Raw genomic sequence first — 21,061 nt, 5'->3', positions numbered from 1 at the left:
CCGGAAGGCTTCTCCATCGACACTGCTGCCATCTCCACCGCCATCTTCATCAACGCTGCTGTCTCCCATGAGGAGGGAGTAGTTCTCCATCGAGGCTCGGGGCTGTACCGGTAGCTATGTGGTTAATATCTCTCCTATGTACTTCAATACAATGATCTCATGAGCTGCTTTACATGATTGAGATTCATATGAGCTTTGTATCGCTACTAGTTGTGTGCTACTCATGTGATGTTATTAAAGTAGTCTATTCCTCCTGCATGGTGTAAAGGTGACTAGTGTGTGCACCATGTGGTTCTTGTCGTAGGCTATGATCATGATCTCTTGTAGATTGTGGAGTTAATTATCATTATGATAGTATTGATGTGATCTATTCCTCCTTCATAGTGTAATGTGGACAGTGTGTGCACTATGTTAGTTCTTGGTTTATTTTGCAATGATCTATTATGCTCTAAGGTTATTTAAATATGAACATTGAATTGTGGAGCTTGTTAACTCCGGCATTGAGGGTTCGTGTAATCCTACGCAATGTGTTCATCATCCAACAAAAGAGTGTATGTAGCACATATGAGAAAGAGTTATTTATTATGCGATCAATGTTGAGAGTGTCCACTAGTGAAAGTGTAATCCCTAGGCCTTGTTCCTAAATACTGCTATCGCTGCTTGTTTACTGTTTTACTGCGTTACTACTGCTGCGTTACTACTGCTTGTTTACTGTCCTGGGCAAAGCACTTTTCTGGTGCCGTTGCCACTGCTCATATATATTCATACCACCTGTATTTCACTATCTCTTCGCTGAACTAGTGCACCTATTAGGTGTGTTGGGGACACAAGAGACTTCTTGCTTTGTGGTTGCAGGGTTGCATGAGAGGGATATCTTTGACCTCTTCCTCCCTGAGATCGATAAACTTTGGGTGATCCACTTAAGGGAAAACTTGCTGTTGTTCTACAAACCTCTGCTCTTGGAGGCCCAACACTGTCTACAGGAAAAGAAGTGTGAGTAGACATCACCGACCTGGAGGCACTACATAATTTTTACTGTCCTTTTCCTGTTAAAGTGCGCCATCTCAGGATGATTCAGTGTAGTTATGCTATTTTTCATTCTGAGATTCCATGAATAGGTAATAACTGTACTGCATATACATGGATTGATAAGTTAGGTTGCATGCCTCCTTTTTATCACAGACAGGATGTTCCAGAGCTTATTCATGATTTGTTGTTGCTCAATTTGTGTTGTCTTGATTGCATCATAGGTGCAATAGAGTAATGGCATATGAATATTAGCCAGATTCCAATCAAATCAAGATGAAGTAATTTCCATTAGTTACATTTTTGGGTCTGAGAGAGCTCTAAACTTCGGTGCAGATTCCCCTTTTCCCTTTCGAAGGAGAAAAATACATTGAACCCTCTACCCACATTATTTTATCTCAGTATATATATATACAATCTACTCTCAGTGTGCATAGAAATTTCAATTGGGGTTCTGAATGTCAGTTATCATGAGTGCTTAATCAGGTATGGTGCAGTGCTGAACTAGAAAATAAGACCTAAAAGACTAGTCACTGCGGTACCGAATGTTAAAACACTTGATACTGAACTTGGTTAAAGCCTAGACAATTTGGCAGATGTTTGGTGCTCAACTGTGGCCCTGAATGGAATCAAGGTCCTGGACCAGACATGGTTCTTGCAAGAAAACAGTCGAAGCACTGGAACGTTGCATTCCAAACACCAACCATGGGTTCTTAATGCCCTGGTGCTGAAACTTTGAACACTTGGTACCGAACAGCCAAAGGGTTTAGGGTTACCTATGTTCGAACACTTGGTACCAAATTTTTATTCACTGAGGTACTTTAATTTGTCACATGAGGTGCTTCAAGTTCCATCTTTTGTGCGAGTATTTTTGTAGGGACTTAAACACTGACAGATTTATAACAATTTCCAGGTTATAAGTTTGGGTTTTGTAACTTTTGTGAGGTGACGAGCCATTAATCTAGTATAGATTGCATTTCTACAAGATTTTTATTAGTAATTTTGTAGGTAGAACAACCTGATCTGGTCTATTAAATAGTGGTATAGAATGAATTTATTTCCAGAGTCTGCCTCGTTTGCAACCTATATATACTGCTATGTCCTTTTTAGTGAAATTTTTTATTTCTTCAATGATATGTGTGCAGTTTCCTAACTCATTAAGCACCTTCAGAACATAGGCTGGACATCCTGTTTGAATTTGTTAAGTACCTAGGGAAAGCCTACAAGTACTTAATTAAAGGCCTAGAGGGGTGCCGAATGCTTGCAGCCAGTTCTTCATCACAGGAATTGTATCATATGATGTGCTTAAGTTATTTGAAACGGGTACTAAATCTCCCAGAAGAATAGAATGGCACTGTTGTGGCCTTATATTTTCAATAGATTTGGCATTGACCACATTGTGTTCAGAGGTACTTGGCTAACTTCTTGGCCTGAACGTTTTGTTCTGGGATGTGCCCCATGTAGTTGTAAATGTTGGCTTGCTAGCACTTGCGTTTTTCTGTACGTTCAGTTTTGGCTTGGACTAGCTTAAGTCCTGTTTGTAGACTGTAGCTAAGAGCTTTCTCTCCGCATATGATATTGATGTTTTACATATTTGAATTTGCTTATGGATCGTTAAATAAGCTGAATTAGGATGGAGAACACCTGCTTCAGATGAAGTTTTCCCTGTCATTTACTTGCTTCAAAATAGCAGGACTTGTACCAGATTAGCAGTGGCCGAAGTGTGGCGGGTGTGAAGTCCAATTACTGAGGACGTGGGCATAGCCCAGTGGTTGAGGTCGCAGTGATGCACCCCAACAACCAGAGTTCGAATCCTGTCAGGAGCGAATTTCTGGAATTCTCACACCGAGGTCCCGCTTCTACTATATCATTTAGTGTCTAGTTCCTCCTAGCACTAATTCAATTTTTTTTTTTGAAGTCCAATTACTGAGTTAAGCTTTTCAAACGCGTTGGCCCTTTTGTTTTAGCTCAGCATCATGCAATAAGTACCTCTCAAGAAGTATTTTTTAAAATCAAAGGATTCCTTTGCATGGCTTTTGTGACTCCCCCTGCGGTTTATTTGCAGATTTTCGGCTTGTATCTAAAGATTTTTGCAGCGTTAATCTAATTTATTGCTATTCCCTCTCCAAACCACCAAGCTGCGTCTCCGCCTGCGGGTAGTCCTGGTGCACTCCGTGCCGCCCAGCCACCGGTGAAGGACTCGGCCTTGCCGCGTCGTCCCTGGTCGCAAGGGCCTTGGGGCTGGCCGTGAATGGTGCGGCAACGCCTCTTAAGGTGGTTCCCTGCGAGCCTGCCTGCACCACCTACCTCGTCATGGTGGCAGACTCCATGGACATGCTGTGCGCCTGCTGGAGTACGGACGCAGCCCAGTTTGTAGAGAGCTCTCGATTAGATTTACTTTTTCTCTCTTGTTCCTTTTGCTTTAATATTCAGTTAAGAAGTAAAATTAGTAGCTAGGTGCAATGTTCTTTTTCGTTGCAATTTGTGGCCCAACATGTGTTTGTGTAAATGTATGAAATGAGCAAAATGTCATTGCTGTTATATTGGAAGGGCCTTACTCTTACTCATCCCATACCAAGGTTCGCATTTGTCTTTCTTTTCCCATGTCTATTCCAGATGTGACTGCATTTGTTCTTGCCCACCCTCTATCTGTAAAAAATCATGGGCCAAGACCAGCACGCTCGCAGAAAACCTAGTAGCACACGCCAAATTTTATCTCTTCCAATCCATTTTAGATTAAACCCCATGTTGTGTGGTGTTAGTTACAGACACACACTTACTTTGGTTATCAGTATAATTTTAAGGTATATTTGTGTTTCTATTGGTCAACACCAAGTCAATGACTGTGTTATTACTTACAGATTGAGACTTTGATTACACTAGATTTTTTACTCCTTTTATCACTCATTTGTATTGCTCACATCACATATATCATTGGTTTTGTTTCATGCCCAATTGTAAACAATCTTTAAATGAGCTAGATAAGCAATGCATGTGAATTTAAATATGAGGTTCTGTGCCACAAGCCAATAGCCACAGAGCTTTGCTGTTTCATGCCCAACTGTAAACAATGTTCGTAGTATTTTTCTCACTATCCTACAACTGCGTCCCCCCTCGCCATCTGTTCAGGTACATACCATTCGAGGGCTGGAGCCTCCGCATCTCTCTGCGATCTCGTGTATTTTGCCAGCGAGCTACCGCACTTTGTGCTTCCTTATTATCTGTTTCCATCTTGAGTTTGCTCTCTATTTGTTTCACTTCAGAATTATACCTGACTCTGTTTGCTTCATAGGATTTGTGTAATATTGTTTGCTGCTGCAGGAAGCTTTAGATGGTGGTCTTGATATTCCGTACATTGACGAGAGATTTGCTGGTTTCAAGAAGGATGACAAGCTGCTGGATGCAGTGGTTCACCGCAAATACATATATGGAAAGCATGTTGCTGACTACTTGAGGGTGAGTCAAAATGGTTACACTTGTGGTAATTTCATATAATTTCTTCATTTCCTGGGGTTCTTGCTGTTGTCCGTACACAAATCTTTTCAATAAAGATGTTTTGGTCTGATCTCATCCATATCATGTAGCTTCAACCTTTGTACTTTGTTGCTATATATTTTCTGAAGCAGCGTACTGATTCTTGATATAACTTCTTCTGTAGGCACTAGCCGAAGAGGAACCTGAGAAGTACCAATCTCACTTCAGTGAGTACATCAAGAGGGGGATCGAGGATGATGGCTTGGAAGTGATGTACAAGAAGGTTCATGGTGCAATCCCGTGCCGATACATTCTTCAGTGAGTACATCTGTCATTTAGCTTACAGTCCATTCTTTTGGCCCAAATATGTGTACATTTGAATGCCTAAGAGAGGCCAACCGCGGATTGAGACAAATTTTCTTTCCAATTGTGTAGTAGACATTGTCAAGTATGGCAACGGCACTTAATCAAGCATGCGTAGTGTTTGTGTCGCTTTTGTACAACATTTTCAAAACTCTAAATCCTATGTACCGAATGATCTATTAGCGGGGTACGACATAATCCTAAGGTAGGTGCCGATGGGTTCCGTTTTAACGTTAGAACTTTTAACCGGTAGCACTGCCAATTAGCGTTGAAATATATTCGACGTACCGATAGGCTTGTAACGAAGGTGCGACAGACCTTGGCATAGGTGCCTGTAGAACAATCAAAACCCCTAATTACTAATTACCGAATGTTAGATTAGAGGGTACGACTTTACACTGACTTTAGCCTTGTAATAAACGAGTGATCTGATTTACCGCTACAACTTAGAACCGGTAGCTGCACCAATTAGCGTTGAAACATATTCGATGTACCGATAGCCTTAAAATAAAGGTGCGTCTGACCTCGGTGTATGTACTTGTTAAGTGATCCAAACCCCTAATTACTAAGTACCGAATGTTATATTAGCGGGGTACGACTCACATTGACTTTAGGTACTTTTTGTATGGGTACTAATAGCCCTATAATAAAGGTACGACTTACATAGACATAGGTGCTTGTACATTTTCAAAACTCTAAGAGCATCTCCACTCGCCTCCCCGAGAAGCCCCCCACGAGCCGTTTTTTACATCCGGACGGCGAAAAACGGCCCAGTCACGCCCCCAGGTCCTCGTTTTCGTCCGGAAAACGGCCTAATTTCGTCCGGACTCCCCAGGCCATCCTCGGTTTCCCGGGGACCTCTCGGGGACTCCGGATGGAGCAAAACCAACCGCCCACGCCCACGTGTCTCCTCTTTCGTCCGGACTCCCCGGGCCATCCTCTTTTTCCCCGAGAAACGCCGCTTGGGGAGCACACAACTGGAAATATACTGCCCCCAGGCCAAATTTTCGTCCAATCCGGACGAAAATTTCGCCGGATTTGGGCGTGAAGAGCGCCAACGAGTGGGGATGCTCTAAATCCTAAGTACTGAATGATCTGTCAGCGGGTACGACATAATCCTAAGGTAGGTGCCGATGGGTTCCGTTTTACCGTTAGAACTTATAACCGGTAGCACTGCCAATTAAGTGATCCAAACCACTAATTACTAAGTACCGAATGTTATATTAGCGGGGTACGACTCACATTGACTTTAGGTACTTTTTGTATGGGTACTAATAGCCCTATAATAAAGGTACGAGTTACATAGACATAGGTGCTTGTACAACATTTTCAAAACTCTAAATCCTAAGTACTGAATGATCTGTCAGCGGGGTACGACATAATCCTAAGGTAGGTGCCGATGGGTTCCGTTTTACCATTAGAACTTATAACCGGTAGCACTGCCAATTAGCGTTGAAATATATTCGAGGTACCGATAGGCTTGGAACGAAGGTGCGACAGACCTTGGCATAGGTGCGTGCAGAACAAGCGCCATAATTTGCTTGTCTTATAAGATCACCTGTAGTCATCTTGGATGGAGATTATGAAGTTTGGTTATTTTTTATGTCAATTTCTAGGTACTTCATAATATTAAATTGGGTGCCAGATATATCTTTACGAGGGTGCTTAAAAATTTGAATTGTAGTGCTGAATAATTTTCTTCATCTATAACATGACCTATAGTCACCCGGCATGTCGATTTTCAAGCTTGACTATTTTTATGTCATTTTTAGCTCCTTAATTATAAATTTAGCTGGGGTGCTGAATATATATTTAGAAGGGTGCTGGAAAATTTAAATTATGGTGCCGAGTAATTTGTTTGACTTATAAGATGACATTTTTACAGGTACTAGAATCCCCACTTCTGGATACTAAATGTCTGTTTGTGAGGGTACTTCATGGCTGAAGAACTGGATCCCTGTATCAGTCAAACAATTACGTAATCTTCATGAGTTGTCGGAGTTACTCTAGAACTGAGAATCAGGCAGGCGAAAGTTTATTTTCTATTGAACCTCGATGCTACTTATGTCTTAGTCTGAATGCTTCTGGACTCTTGAAGCTACTGGCACTAGTAGAAAACCTCTCATCCATCTAAGCCATTGGTACCGGTTCCCTTACGAACCGGTACCAATGGGGTCATCTATACCGGTTCAATGGCTCTGGCGGGCGAGGAGATTTGGTACCGGTTCGTGAGGAGCTTTCGTACCGGTTCGTGTTAGGAACCGGTACGAAAGGTCTTCGGTCAAAATTCAGACGCGTGGTGGGGCCCGGGCTGGACCTTTGGTACCGGTTCGTAACACGAACCGGTACCAAAGGGTACCCAGCTATATCAAATCGCCCAGACCCTTCCCGAGCCCCCTGCTGGCTCTCATTTTTCTCTTCTTCCTCACACTCTAAATTTTTCTCCACCTCTCACACTCCAATAATCTTTATTTTTCTCCACCATTTTAACAAGATTAACGACCTCCATCTATCCAAGGGTTAGCAATATCATCCTTTCTTCCGGCGTTCCTAATTTAGCTCATTTCTTTGGTAGTTTAACTCGTACTATTTTTCTAGTGCTAGCAAGGTGTTTGATGAAATGCCTAAGTTAGGGATTTTACTTTTTTTATAATCAATTTGAGCTGAAATTATGGTATATTTTGTAGGTTTTAATTAGTATCATCCCCGTCCTCACCGCCGTCGATCGCTAGCGTCGTCCCCTAGCCGGCACCGTACAACCTCGGCGAGCCTCTTCTTTTTTATAAAAAAAACTTAGTTTTATGTGATGAACTTGAATATTAATTAAGTTGGTCACTCATATATCCATGATGTTGTGTACTTAATGATTTTCGATATACATATAAAATGCAGATGAGTCGACAATGGATGTACGGTGACCGGTGCCATCCCGAGTTCATTACTGGCATGCATTATTTTCTCAACGTGGCTGAGGCAAACAGGCAGTCGAATGGTTTCATGTATTGTCCATGTAGTTCCTGTAAGAATATGAAGGATTACTCTACCTCGAAGACCCTTCACGTCCACCTTTGGAGAATGGTTTCATGCCCAGCTATAATTGTTGGACCAAGCACGGAGAAAGAGGGGTTATATTGGAAGACAACGAAGAAGAAGAGGATAGTGACAACTATCCCAGCTTATTCACTGAAGACGGTGGTAGTAGAATGGGGGAAGACGAAGCTGAAGAAGAGCTCATTTTCGATGAGCCGATTTTTGATGACCCGGATGACGATTTGGGTCGGGCCATTCTTGATGCGAAGATGAACTGCGGAAATGAAAAGGAGAGGTTGAAGTTGGAGAAAATGTTAGAGGATCACAACAAAGTGTTGTACCCAAATTGCGAAAATGGTCAGAAAAAGCTGGGTACCACGCTGGAATTGTCAGATGGAAGGCAGAGAATGGTACTTCGACAAGGGATTTGAAAAGTTGCTGAAAATAATAAAGAAGATGCTTCCAGGGGAGAACTTGTTGCCCTCTAGCACGTACGAAGCAAAGAAGGTTGTCTGCCCTCTAGGATTAGAGGTGCGTAAGATACATGCATGCATCAATGACCGCATCCTCTACCGCGGGAGTACGAGAATTTGAATGCATGCCCGGTATGTAGTGCATTGAGGTATAAGATCGGGCGAGATGACCACTGGCGATGTTGAGGGTGAGTCCACCCCCAGGAAGAGGGTTCCTGCGAAGGTGATGTGGTATGCTCCTATAATACCACGGTTGAAACGTTTGTTCCAGAACAAAGAGCATGCCAAGTTGTTGCGATGGCACAAAGAGGACCGTAAGAAAGATGTGATGCTAATTCAGCCCGGTGTCGGGTCGCCGTGGAGAAAATTCGACCCAGAGTTCAGGTGATTTTCAGATGACGCAAGGAACTTAAGATTTGGTCTAAGTACGTATGGCTTTAATCCTTTCGGGAGCAGAGCTCAGTCCATAGCACACGGCCGGTGACTCTATGTATCTATAACCTTCCTCCTTGGTTGTGCATGAAGCGGAAGTTCATTATGATGCCGTGCTCATCCAGGGCCCGAAGCAACCCGGCAACGACATTGATGTGTACCTGAGGCCATTGGTTGAAGAACTTTTAGAGTTGTGGCGTGACGAAGGTGTACCGTGTGGGATGAGCACGAACAAAAGGAATTTAACCTACGAGCGTTGTTATTTGTAACCATCAATGATTGGCCTGCTCTTGGTAACATTTCAGGGCAGTCAAACAAGGGATACAATGCATGCACACACTGTTTAGGTGAGACTGATAGTAATTATTTGGGAAACAAGAATGTGTACCAGGGCATCGTCGATTTCTTCCAAAACAACATCACGTAAGAAAGAGAGGAAAGCATTTCGGAGGTGAGGCGGATAACCGAACGAAGCCTACCCGCCCTAATGGGGAAGTTATATATGATATGGTCAAGGATTTAAAAGTGATCTTTGGAAAGGGTCCCGGCGGACAATCTGTTCCGCATGATGTTGACGGACACGTACCCATGTGGAAGAAGAAGTCGATATTTTGGGAGCTACCCTACTGGAAATTCTTAGAGGTTCACTCTGCAATCGACGTGATGCACGTGACGAAAAATCTTTGCGTGAACCTGCTAAACTTCTTGGGCGTGTATGGGAAGACAAAAGATACACCGGATGCACGGCAGGACCAGCAAAGTATCCACGAAGGAAACAACCTGAATCCAGAGAAGTATCAAGGTCCTGCCAGCTATGCTCTTACCAAAGAGGAGAAGGAGATCTTTTGAAGTCCTGAGTAGCATCAAGGTCCCGTCTAGCTTCTCGTCGAATATAAAGGGAATAATAAACATGTCGGAGAAAAAGTTTCAAAACCTAAAGTCTCATGACTCGCCACGTGATTATGACACAATTACTTCCGGTTGCATTGAGGGGGCTTACGCGGAAAATGTTCGAGTACCCATTGTGAAGCTATGTGCGTTCCTCAATGCAATTTCTCGTAAGGTGATCAATCCACTTACTCTACAAAATTCTGAAGGATGTGGTCCAATGTCTAGTCAGCTTCGAGTTGGTGTTCCCACCATCCTTCTTCAATATTATGACACATCTCCAAGTTCACCTGGACGAAGAGATTGGCGTTCTCGGTCCAGTATTTCTACACAACATGTTCCCCTTTGAGAGATTCATGGGAGTCTTAAAGAAGTACGTTCATAACCGTGCTAGGCCGTAAGGAAGCATCTCCAAGGGCTATGGAACAGAGGAGGTCATTGAGTTTTGTGTTGACTTTATTCCTGACCTTAAGCCGATCGGTGTTCCCGAATCGCGCTATGAGGGGAGACTGCGTGGAAAAGGCACGCTAGGAAAGAAATCAGCAACGTGTATGGACGGACATTCTTTCACTCAAGCACACTACACGGTTCTACGTAACTCCATCTTGGTGGCTCCGTACAAAGAGGAACACAAGGAGATCTTACGCTCTAAATACCCGGAGCAACGTGAAGATTGGATTGATGGAGAACACATGAAGACTTTCGGCGGTTGGTTGCAAACACGTCTCATGAATGTCACCGATGACGAGCAGCTGTACTTGTTGGCCAAGCAACCATCTTCTACTATATCGACTTTTCAAGGGTACGAGATTAATGGGAACACATTTTACACTTTCGCCCAAGACAAAAAGAGCACCAACCAAAACAGTGGTGTCCGCTTTGATGCAGAAGATGGCAATGGGAACAAGGTCACATATTATGGGTACATAGAGGAGATATGGGAACTTCACTATGGACCTAATTTCAAGGTCCCTTTGTTCCGGTGTAAATGGTTCAACCTGAAAGACGGGTGCAGTGTAGACCCGCAGCACGGAATGACTACAGTGGATTTCAAGAATCTTGGGTACGACACCGAACCATTCGTCCTAGCCAGTGAAGTGGCTCAGGTTTTTTATGTGAAGGATATGTCTAGCAAACCGAAAAAAAGAAAAGAAAGGCAAGAGGACACATCATACGATGAGCCAAAGCGGCACATAGTTCTTTCAGGAAAAAGAAACATCGTGGGAGTAGAGGACAAGACAGACATGTCAGAAGATTATAATAAGTTTGACGATATTCCACCCTTCAAGGTAAAAATTGACCCAAGCATCATCTTAAACAATGAAGATTGTCCATGGTTGCGTCGCAGTAAGAAGAAAGGGAAACGGGCGAAGAAAACTCAGAAGACTAGGTAGCTACATATAGGGATCATAACTTGTGTATCTCAATATGGAAATCACTTTTCTGTAATGATGTTACTGTATGTAAGATATTAACAATGGAGATGGTTGGCTTGTTCTACTAGTTAAGTCACGGGCTTGCAGGGAAATTTTTCCGAGGCGGAACTTCCGAATATGCCATATATAGGGCATGTGCACCAAGGGCATATTCGAGAAGTTCCGCCACGGGAGATTTCCCAACCCTTTCCGCAACATTGTTAGAGGAGATGGAGTCTTCCACGGGCTTGCAGGAAAAAAATTCCGAGGCGGAACTTCCGAAGATGCCATATGGCGTGTGCACCAAGGGCATCTTCGACAAGTTCCGCCACGGGAGATTTCCCAACCCTTTCGCCAACATTGTTAGAGGAGATGGAGTCTTCCACGGGCTTGCAGGGAAATTTTTCCGAGGCGGAACTTCCGAAGATGCCATATGGCGTGTGCACCAAGGGCATCTTCGACAAGTTCCGCCACGGGAGATTTCCCAACCTTTCCTCCATCCATGGTGATGAAACTCTCCATCCATGTTGGCTTGTTGAGCTGCTTCCCATGGTGTATCGATGCTCCTTTTATAGGCAGAGCGTCCTTATCCTGCCGACAGCTTTAGTACCGGTTGCAGACATGAACCGGTACTAAAGGTTACCCACGCGTCCTTATCCCACCGACAGGGCGTCGTGCGCTACATACTTTATCTCATCGAGCAGGGCGTCCTTATCCTGCCGACAGCTTTAGTACCGGTTGCAGACACGAACCGGTACTAAAGGTTACCCACGCGTCCTTATCCCACCGACAGGGCGTCGTGCGCTACATACTTTATCTCATCGAGCAGGGCGTCCTTATCCTGCCGACAGCTTTAGTACCGGTTGCACCCACCGGAAGACATGACGGAAGGCCAGAAGAATAAAGTCAAGGAATGGACATGGAAGAAGATGGCCATACAATTCCAGAGCTTCAAGAAAAATTTATGGGACAAATATAAGAATGAAGATCCAGTATTCGATGATAATCTAGTGAAGATAAAAGATCACTGGGCCGCATTTAAGGAGTATAAGAAATCGTCTACTTTTGTGTCCCGATCGAAGAAAAATACCGAAAATGCTGCAAAGAAGAAACTTCCGCATCATTTGGGGTCAGGTGGCTACAAGAGTGCCATTCCGAAGTGGACAGCGTTTGAGAATAAACTGATGGATCATGGAATCACTCCACAGACATGGGACTGGCCCGAACGGTCCAAGTTCTGGTTGTTCGCTCATGGGGCAGGGTTGGACCCAAAGACAGGGTTGATCGTTGCGAAGGGAAAATGGAAGGAAAAAATTGAGGGAATTGTACCGAAGCTTGTAGATGCAATTGAAAAGGTCAGAAAGGGAGAGTACATTCCCGATCGAGAGAATGACGAGCTGACACTCGCTCTGGGGAACCCTGAACATGTTGGACGGGTACGAGCTCGCCCAGGTTTCACCATGAAGGAAGCGTGGCCGGACAGCGCTGACACTTATAGAAGCCGTTCGCGAAAGAAGAAGAAGGACGCCGACATTGTAACGGAGTTGTTATCTAGGGTGGAGGCTCTTGAGAGAAATCAGAGGGCACCTGATCAGCCGCTGTTTCTACAGGATCCACAAGCCGATGCTGCCCCATCTCAGCGAAGAAGCAGTGTCGGTTCCTCGCATCTTGACGGATGTGGAGGAAGCTACCCTGTGGATTATGTCACGGAGAAGACAGATTGCGAGCTACATATGTTATTCAGGTCCGCGTCTGGTATGGTGGCGGTCGGCTATGTGTACCCAAGTGAAGATGGAGCAATGCACCATCATATGCCCATTCCACCTGGTTGTGTTCGTGTCGGGGTGGATGAAGTTGTTTCGGGTTTTGAAAAAGTGGAGCTTGATATTCCTAGAGGTGAAGATGAGAGGACACTGGCGGATGTCAAGCACGGTTTCGCCCTATGGCCGAAGAAGTACGTCGTCCTTTTGCAAAGGCCACCGACTCCTACACATGAGCAGCAAATGCCATCGACTCCTCCTGGTGGCAGTCCTGGTGAGCAGCCAAGTCCACACCTACCTGAGAGGGACCCCAGCGTGAGTCCACCATCTCGAGATCCTCCGCGTAAGACAGCGTCCGTTAAGCGGAACGGTACGCCGCCTAGGAAGAAAGCTAGAAAGTAGAAACAACTGCCGCCTACTGAGAAGTTACCTTGGGAAAAAACTCCAGAGGAAAACGCGGAGGCCGTTCAGGCCGAGGTGAAGAAATTTTTGCACCGAAAGTGCCGAGAGATACCTTTCGAGAAGACACTAGATCGGGAGAAAGTTGTGCGTACCGTTGACAATCTATATGACCCTGTACCATCGCCGCCATCTGACTATGCGCGTTCTATTGAAAGGTCGTATGACAAGATGATCGAGGCGACAAAACCCGTTCAATCGGGTATCAGGGAGATAAAAGGGATACACAGTGTCTACCAGCTCGGACAACAACCCGTTCAATCGGTCGCCCCTCTCAAGGTGTTTGACGGGAAGACCGTTCAAAGTTCTCGACAAGACGGAACTGATTACGCCTTAGCTGAACGAGCATATCAGTTTGTTCAAGGGAAAGATTTGGTCGAGAATCTCAGGAAGGTACCAACATGTATGCGTAACTTGCATTCGTGGTACCTTAAGGCCTCAAAGGAAGGGATCCAGACTATCATGGTGCGAGTTAGGGAAGAGCACTACTTCCGAGAATCTTGTGTGAACGTTGACTTCGCCGAACTCTTTCGGTTATACGATCTCGGGCCCTCGACAAATCAATCATCGGTTGCTATTGTCTGTAAGTGATTTATTTATTTAATTTGAGAAGTCGTTCATTGTCTGCAGATTATAATCTTTTGTGCGCTATATTATGCGGATCGAAGATTCTCGAATGCAAAAGGGACGATATCACGTACATTGGGTTCATTGACCCGAACACAATGCATGTTAAAACCATAGAGAATCCCCTCTATAACAAGGATACACCGCAGACTTTGCTAAGGTTTTTGAAGCGACAACGTGACAAAAAGCTAATACTTTGGCCTTACAACTTCGAGTGAGTCTTCTTGTCTTATAACACATTATATTTTGCTCACCGTATGTCAAAATTTTAACTAATGACTTATATATATGACACTACATATTGAAACGTGCGTAGGTTTCACTTTATTCTTCTCGTCATCAATTTGGAAATTGGAGAAGTTGAAGTCTTGGACTCACTAAGCAAAAAAAAGGATCTATACGTGTCTTGTTTTTTAATGCTCAGAAGGTAATTTTAATTCTTATCGGTTTGTTTCGTTAATTTTGTCGAGCAGCGTATGACTCTTTTATGCATTTTCTTTTGTCGAGCAGCGTATGGCAAACTTTCATCAAGAAAGATACGTCCCGTGAATGGACACCGAAGCTGCGATGGCGTGCGAAAGTAAGTAGTACTACCTAGGTCCACACACCTTTTAATTATCATACTTGACTATTGTTTGATTGAATTATATTCTTGTAAAGAAATGCCCGCAACAACCTCCGGGGACCGATCTCTGTGGATTCTTCGTTTGCGAGTACATCCGCAGAATTGTCAACGAGAGAACGAATAATGAAAGAAATAAAGAGGTACAAAAACAATCTTCACAAATTTGTTTTGTTATCATAAGTTGTGCTGAGTTTCAGTAATAGTTGTTTCATGTATTCATTTGTATCTTATTCTTTTATAGTTGGCAAGAAAGCGGAACAAGCTCTCAATCGATGACCGCTTCATAGCAATAGGCGAGGAATTGGCGGGATTTTTCCTTCGGGACGTCATACCACAACTCGCAGAGCACCACTATGAATGAAGATGTACATGTTACATATATAGTTGACTCGAAGAGTACCACTATGCTACATGTAATAGACATATATAGAGTACGCCTCGGAGAGCACCACTATGCATGAAGATCGATCTTCATGCATAGTGCTACTTAATTTGCGATCTCATGCAATAACATGTGTGTTATATTATATGCACCAACTTGCTATGCATCATCTTGATCTTCATATACTACCTAAACCCAAACGCGTTTCTGGTGCATCGACGCGATATGAAACAAACCGATACCCCTAAACCTCTCCAAAACCCTAAAAAGCCAATTCTCTGCCGCGGCAGAGATTTGGGCAAATTCCCTGCCGCGGGGGGAACCTTTGGTACCGGTTCGTATTACCAACCGGTACCAAAGATCCGTAGACCTGAGCTCTCCTGGTGGCCCACGTGGAGGCCCCTTTTATACCGGTTCGTAAGCAACCGGTACGAAAGGGGGGGGGGGGCTTTAGTGCCGGAAGTTTTATACCGGTTGCAAAACCGGTACGAATGCCCCTCTGGAACCGGTACGCATGGACGTTTTTCTACTAGTGTGGTAGTATTACACTCGTATGAATATGTATCAAATACTGAAGTGGAAGAGCATGGTAAATTGGTCGTTGGTTGAATCTTTGATCCTTAGCTCGTGTGCTCCAGGCGCAGTTGCTGCTGTATTTTTTTTCTGCTACAGTTCATCAATACCAGAGGGAATCAGTACTAGTATGGTCACGCAAGAACACCGACTTGGTCAAGGAATAGCAGGTTTCTGGTACCTAGCATACAGGACGTACATCGTCGAGTACCAGACCGCAACGGAAATCACGCTACGGTACCAGCCCAAGCTAGCTAACCCAGGTCAAACACAACCGAAAACGCAGACCAATTTGAAAGATAACTTGCCACAACGGGGCCTGCTAGAGTCCAGAGAGCTGATGCTTTAATTTGAAATCCCTGCACGCACATGGCCCAAAGCTCTGCACATCAGTTATAAATAGGTCGAATTTGAATTGAATATGAACCCTCTTGTCACAATGCACACGAAAAAACAGCAACCAGATTCAAAAATCCTGCACATCACAGGTGCATGTGTCCAGACCAAAGAGAGAGAAATACATTTTCACTCCTTTTCTATGAGTCACACTAGATACTAATAGGAGAAAAGAAGTACCAATCTCAAAGCATATGTACGGTGATGATAGCATGCGCTGGGGTAAGATATATATATATATATATATATATATATATATATATATATATATATATATATATATATATATATATATATATATATATATGGGAAATAGGTAGATACCCTCATGGCTAGCTACCCATGGGGTAGCATCCGTTGATTCACCCCATAGAGGATATAGGGAGCAGGATTTGGTGGAGCATGGAGCAAACGACATGCAAACGCCGTCACACCAAGCACATATGTTCCGGCCGGCAACTCAATGATTCTATTCACCGCGTATCAGGTCTATGCATGTTGAGGACAGTCAGCGGTCGGACAAGAAGTATTTGGAGGATCTAGCTCCAGGCATGTGGCTGCTGCCGAAGCAGCAGCACATTTGTAGCATCAAAACAGAACAGGCATGAAACGGCAACCGGAGAGTTTGAATCTACACTGCCGCCGGTACGCGGCAACAGCAACTGCAGTACAAATTCGTGACAAAAGACGCATGCAGCACAACAGAACGACCCTTGCCTGTGACAGACGTTTTTTTTTGCTTGGAGCCGCGTGCACGGGGGTGTAGGAATAATGCTCATGTTGGCTTTGCCGAACATGCACGAGATGATTCATCTGCTCGGGTGGCAGTGCTGCCTGTCCTGTCCACGACATGCGTAATGAAACTAAGCACAGCAATCGCCACGGCAGGCAAAGACACATGGTACAGGTGATGAACTGAGGTAGGTGTTATGCTGTTGCCGGAAACTGGACCATCTGCCGCCCCGTGACATATTAGCGACGAGCACGCATCGTCAACTCCCACACCAGATCATAGGGTTCGTCTGCCCCGTATGCAAATCCCCCTCTCCTATATATACGTGTACCCATCTACTTAAAAATCCCAGATCACACAGCACCATGAGGAACAATTGCCTAGCGCCATGCTCCTTGCAGTCTGCGGTGCATCAAAGTAGCTACGCAGGCCAGCTGGTCGTTTAGCTAGGTCTCGCCGAAACTCGCACGCACCACCCACTGCTGAGCCGGCATCCCCGGTGTACGTACACGCTCGCAGTATACCATTCTCCCGGCCCACGCTCCCCACCCACCCCCGGCAATGACCTTTCCCTTCCTCCAAGCCCCAACAGCCCGCCACAGACCCAAGCCGTTGCAGGCGACGCTGAACTCGCCGCTCCGGACGACGGCACGGAAGGCGATTCATCAGAGGGTTGGTCCGGCGACGATGAAGTCCCGGACTACCCTATGCCGCACGAGGACGGAGGTGCGGAGGCGGAGCTGGAGGACAAGGACTACGGCATCGTCGTCCGCGACTCGATCCGTGCTGAAGCAGAACGTGAAGCTAGGGTGGCGGCATACGAGGAAAACAAGCAGCAGAACGAAACCGTTGATGACTGGCTCAAGGCAGTGTCCGGCGTCGAGGACAAGGATGACGAGCAGATCAAACTCGCGGCGGCTAACAGCTGTTTTGCATATGCAACTGACGCCAAGGTGCAGACCGGCGACACTCCGGTGAAGAATGAGCCAGGCGCACCGCCCGAGTTGAGTGACGGCATCATCGAGATCTCCGACGTCGAAGAGCCCACCTACGAGGAGCCGGGTCCGGTGCAGGCCATCCTAGCTGGCAAGGAACCCCATGTCGAGGTCATTACCTTATCAGACTAGAGGTCGCTCTAGTCACCGCTAGATATACGGGGTCGCACGGGGCGCCCTGTGTTTTGCTCATGTTTCATCCTACTAGTAGCCGGCTATGCTTCTAAGCCTTCATTAGTTTCAAACTCTATCACATGCACCAGTATGCTGTTCAAGCTTGTCGTTGCCGATGGGTCGTTTTAGTCTGCACTGTACCTCCTAAGATTTGCTATGTGTTAAGTAATCCAGTGTTTCATCACATTTGATGTTTTCAATTCCTCCGTCCGGACTTTTTTTTGTCTTTCGATGAAAATGCGTCTTTGTTTGTGCTAACACGCGGGATATACGTTTAAACCCGCATATGTTATCATACGCAAACTTTAATAAATATACATATATTCACGTCAATTTTTCAAAACATCGGAGTAGATTTTTTTGGTTAGCTAGACGAAACAGTAGCCAAGCGATGGCAAAATTGTAACGTTTGCGTATTTTTGGCAAAGACAGTTTGTTCATGGCATATATCCTTGGTGCTATCATACCGTTTAGGTTTAGCAATTGCATTTTCAGAACCATACCATTGCCTAAATCCATTACTGATGGCATTATTTTCGAGACCGACTACGCCATCAGCGAACACCGCCATTCCGACTTGCTACTAGCCCATCTCAAGTTTGGCTACATTGACACATACTCTCTATCCCAGAATAAAGATGAACACTCATGGACCAAACTGTCATCAACATACATTATTGAAATTTTTGTATCATAGCTTGGCCCATCTATATGACAACGATTCATCAAGGTAGCAGACACTCACCTAGATCAGTTAGAGGCACACCCACTACAGATTAGAGGTGTCACCGTAACGGAACACACATTCTCATCACTCTGGACGACAACGAAGGATTCTTCATCTACGATTCCGCTAAGATAAAGTTATCTGCAATACATAGAGGCCCCAAAGGGGGCGGCAGGTGGTGTGATTCCTCTGACTGAACCATGGCCACCTGTTTTCTGAGAGTTTAGTCTGCAGTTAACGTTGTAGCCCGGGGGTTAAGCAAGTTATGAGAGAATTATGTGGCAAGATGTGTAACATTTTTTTATGTGGTTTGTGTCTATGTTGTTGTTTCTCGCACTAGCGCATGTGTACTTGTGTTGTCATATCATTACATGATGCCCACACATCTGGTATATGTAATGTTATTGCAGTCAAACAGTCCAATCTATAAACGCATATCGTTGTGTGACAATTCATTCTATATGGCAGCTGTCCACATAGGGATCGTTTTCTGCATATATATGGGTTGCTGAATAGATAGCAAGACTACACGACAGGGACACTTTTTTTCCGCCGAATTCTTTAGGTTGTTTCATTAGCACAACACCATGTTTCTCACAAATGCGTTGTCCAGGACTGAATTAGGTTTCGCCGTAAGGCAACACATTAGTTTTATATGCACATGACGAATTACAAAATGCATTGGTCGGATGCAGAAACAGCAACATGCACTCCGTTAAAACAGCAATTCCACATGTCTTTGGCACCTACTGACCACGGCACAAGAAATGGCCTGCAGCAGACTGAGGAGTTGTTTCTTCTATAGATTATGCTGTGAAAGAATACAACATGGCAATGCAGCACAGCGACATCTCAATCATTCTTGGGGCTTCTTACGCTGACAAAGGAAAACACATACAACCTCTGTGGAGTATGAGAATCCCCAAGCCAGGTTTCCTGTATGCAGGTGTGCTAGTGGGGGAGAGTAGCTTATCCCGTCAAGGCATCAGACAAACAACATCGTCATTGTATCATAGTACCCTTCTGGCAAACAGGACATCGTATGGTGTTATCACAACATACAGTTGGCCGATGCTAGTCGACACAAGCAGCACCATGTTGCTGAAAAAGAAGCCGACGGCACAAAGTTTACGCGGCAGCCACACTGTACTACACGACACATAATTGAAGAAAACACTGGCCGGTGCCCGTTGCATGCATGTTCGCCGTTGGCCCATTTCATTGCATGTTTTTTCTGCCGTCAATAACACAGCACAAGGAAGTGCATGCAAGACCAACGGTGTTTTAACAGCGTTTGGTCCACATATCTTTCAATGGAGCCAATCTACTTGCATCACACCACATGCTCTCTATATCCAACGGTGGCAAGCCTATGCACAGCTAGCCATGCGGGTAGAAAATCCGCGTCGATATATATATATATATATATATATATATATATATATATATATATATATATATATCCGTGAATCTCTTTGATATTTTCTTTCAATACGATGCTTGAGTATTAATTAGCTTGATCGAACTATTTTTTCGTAAAGTGTTTGAAGCAGGAACCCGAGAATAACTTATGTGGATACTACATCTGCGAGTTCATTCGTCAGATGGCCTGTCACAGGGATGCAGAGGAGGCTATACACGCCACTCGTGTACGTGAACAATTTTTCACAATTAATCTTATTTTATTACCATCAATTGTATTGAGTTCCATTCATATATATTGATCCTTTCTTTTAATATATATGATACGCCTGCGGGACACTCTCATAACGGAGGATCGCATACGAGCAATTCACGAGGAACTCGCGGGATTCTTTCTTAACAAGGCCACTGCTCGAACTGGAGAACACTATCGAGAGTTCATAGATCTTGAACGACGTCGTCGTTAGGCATATATGAGATAGATATAGTAAAGAGGTCCGACTTTATATTGTAAACATGCATTACGTGTACTGTATTTCATGACGATGTTTATATATTCATGATGATGTTTGTGGTTTCTTGAATGATGTATGCATTGCAGAACTAAATGAATAATATAAAACCCTGAAACTCTGCCGCGACAGACAAACGGCCACGCTGCTCCATCCTAAACCTCTGCCGCGGCAGAGAAACGACCATTTTCGCTGCCGCGGCAGAGACCCTCCAGTCCCGGTTCATATCTCGAACTGGGACTAAAAGTCCTCGACCACGAACCTTCTGACCGCACCACGTGGCAGCACCTTTGGACCCAGTGCACATTTGAACCGGGCCCTTTAGTCCCGTCTTGTTGGTCCCGGTTTGGAAACCGGGACTGAAGGCCCAAATCAACCGGGACTGAAGCCCCTTTTTCCACTAGTGTTTATTCAGAGATTTGGTCGTCCTGTTTTGCCACACTACCAGATGGTGCCATCCCACGACCGAGGAGTGCATCGTGGCCTTCCTACTATGTTCGACAGCAACACAGAACTATCTGAAGAAATGGCACCTTCAGGTTCAGACTTGACAGGGTTTTGTAGAAAATATGAAA

The 21,061-nt window shown here is 44.6% G+C and overlaps 1 long non-coding RNA gene across 1 annotated transcript; it reads left to right on the top strand.

The window, feature by feature from the left end:
• Positions 1-1,010: 1,010 nt before the first annotated feature.
• LOC127337200 (uncharacterized) lies at positions 1,011-6,962 on the top strand. The gene is made up of 3 exons (XR_007873674.2): positions 1,011-4,482; positions 4,685-4,818; positions 6,749-6,962. It is a non-coding gene; the product is annotated as an uncharacterized lncRNA (long non-coding RNA).
• The last annotated feature ends 14,099 nt before the right edge of the window (positions 6,963-21,061 follow it).

Source organism: Lolium perenne, chromosome 2 (assembly GCF_019359855.2).
Source record: "Lolium perenne isolate Kyuss_39 chromosome 2, Kyuss_2.0, whole genome shotgun sequence".
Classification (NCBI taxonomy): Eukaryota; Viridiplantae; Streptophyta; class Magnoliopsida; order Poales; family Poaceae; genus Lolium; species Lolium perenne.
Note: the sequence above shows the minus strand (reverse complement) of the source record. Positions and strands in the feature narration are given on the sequence as shown.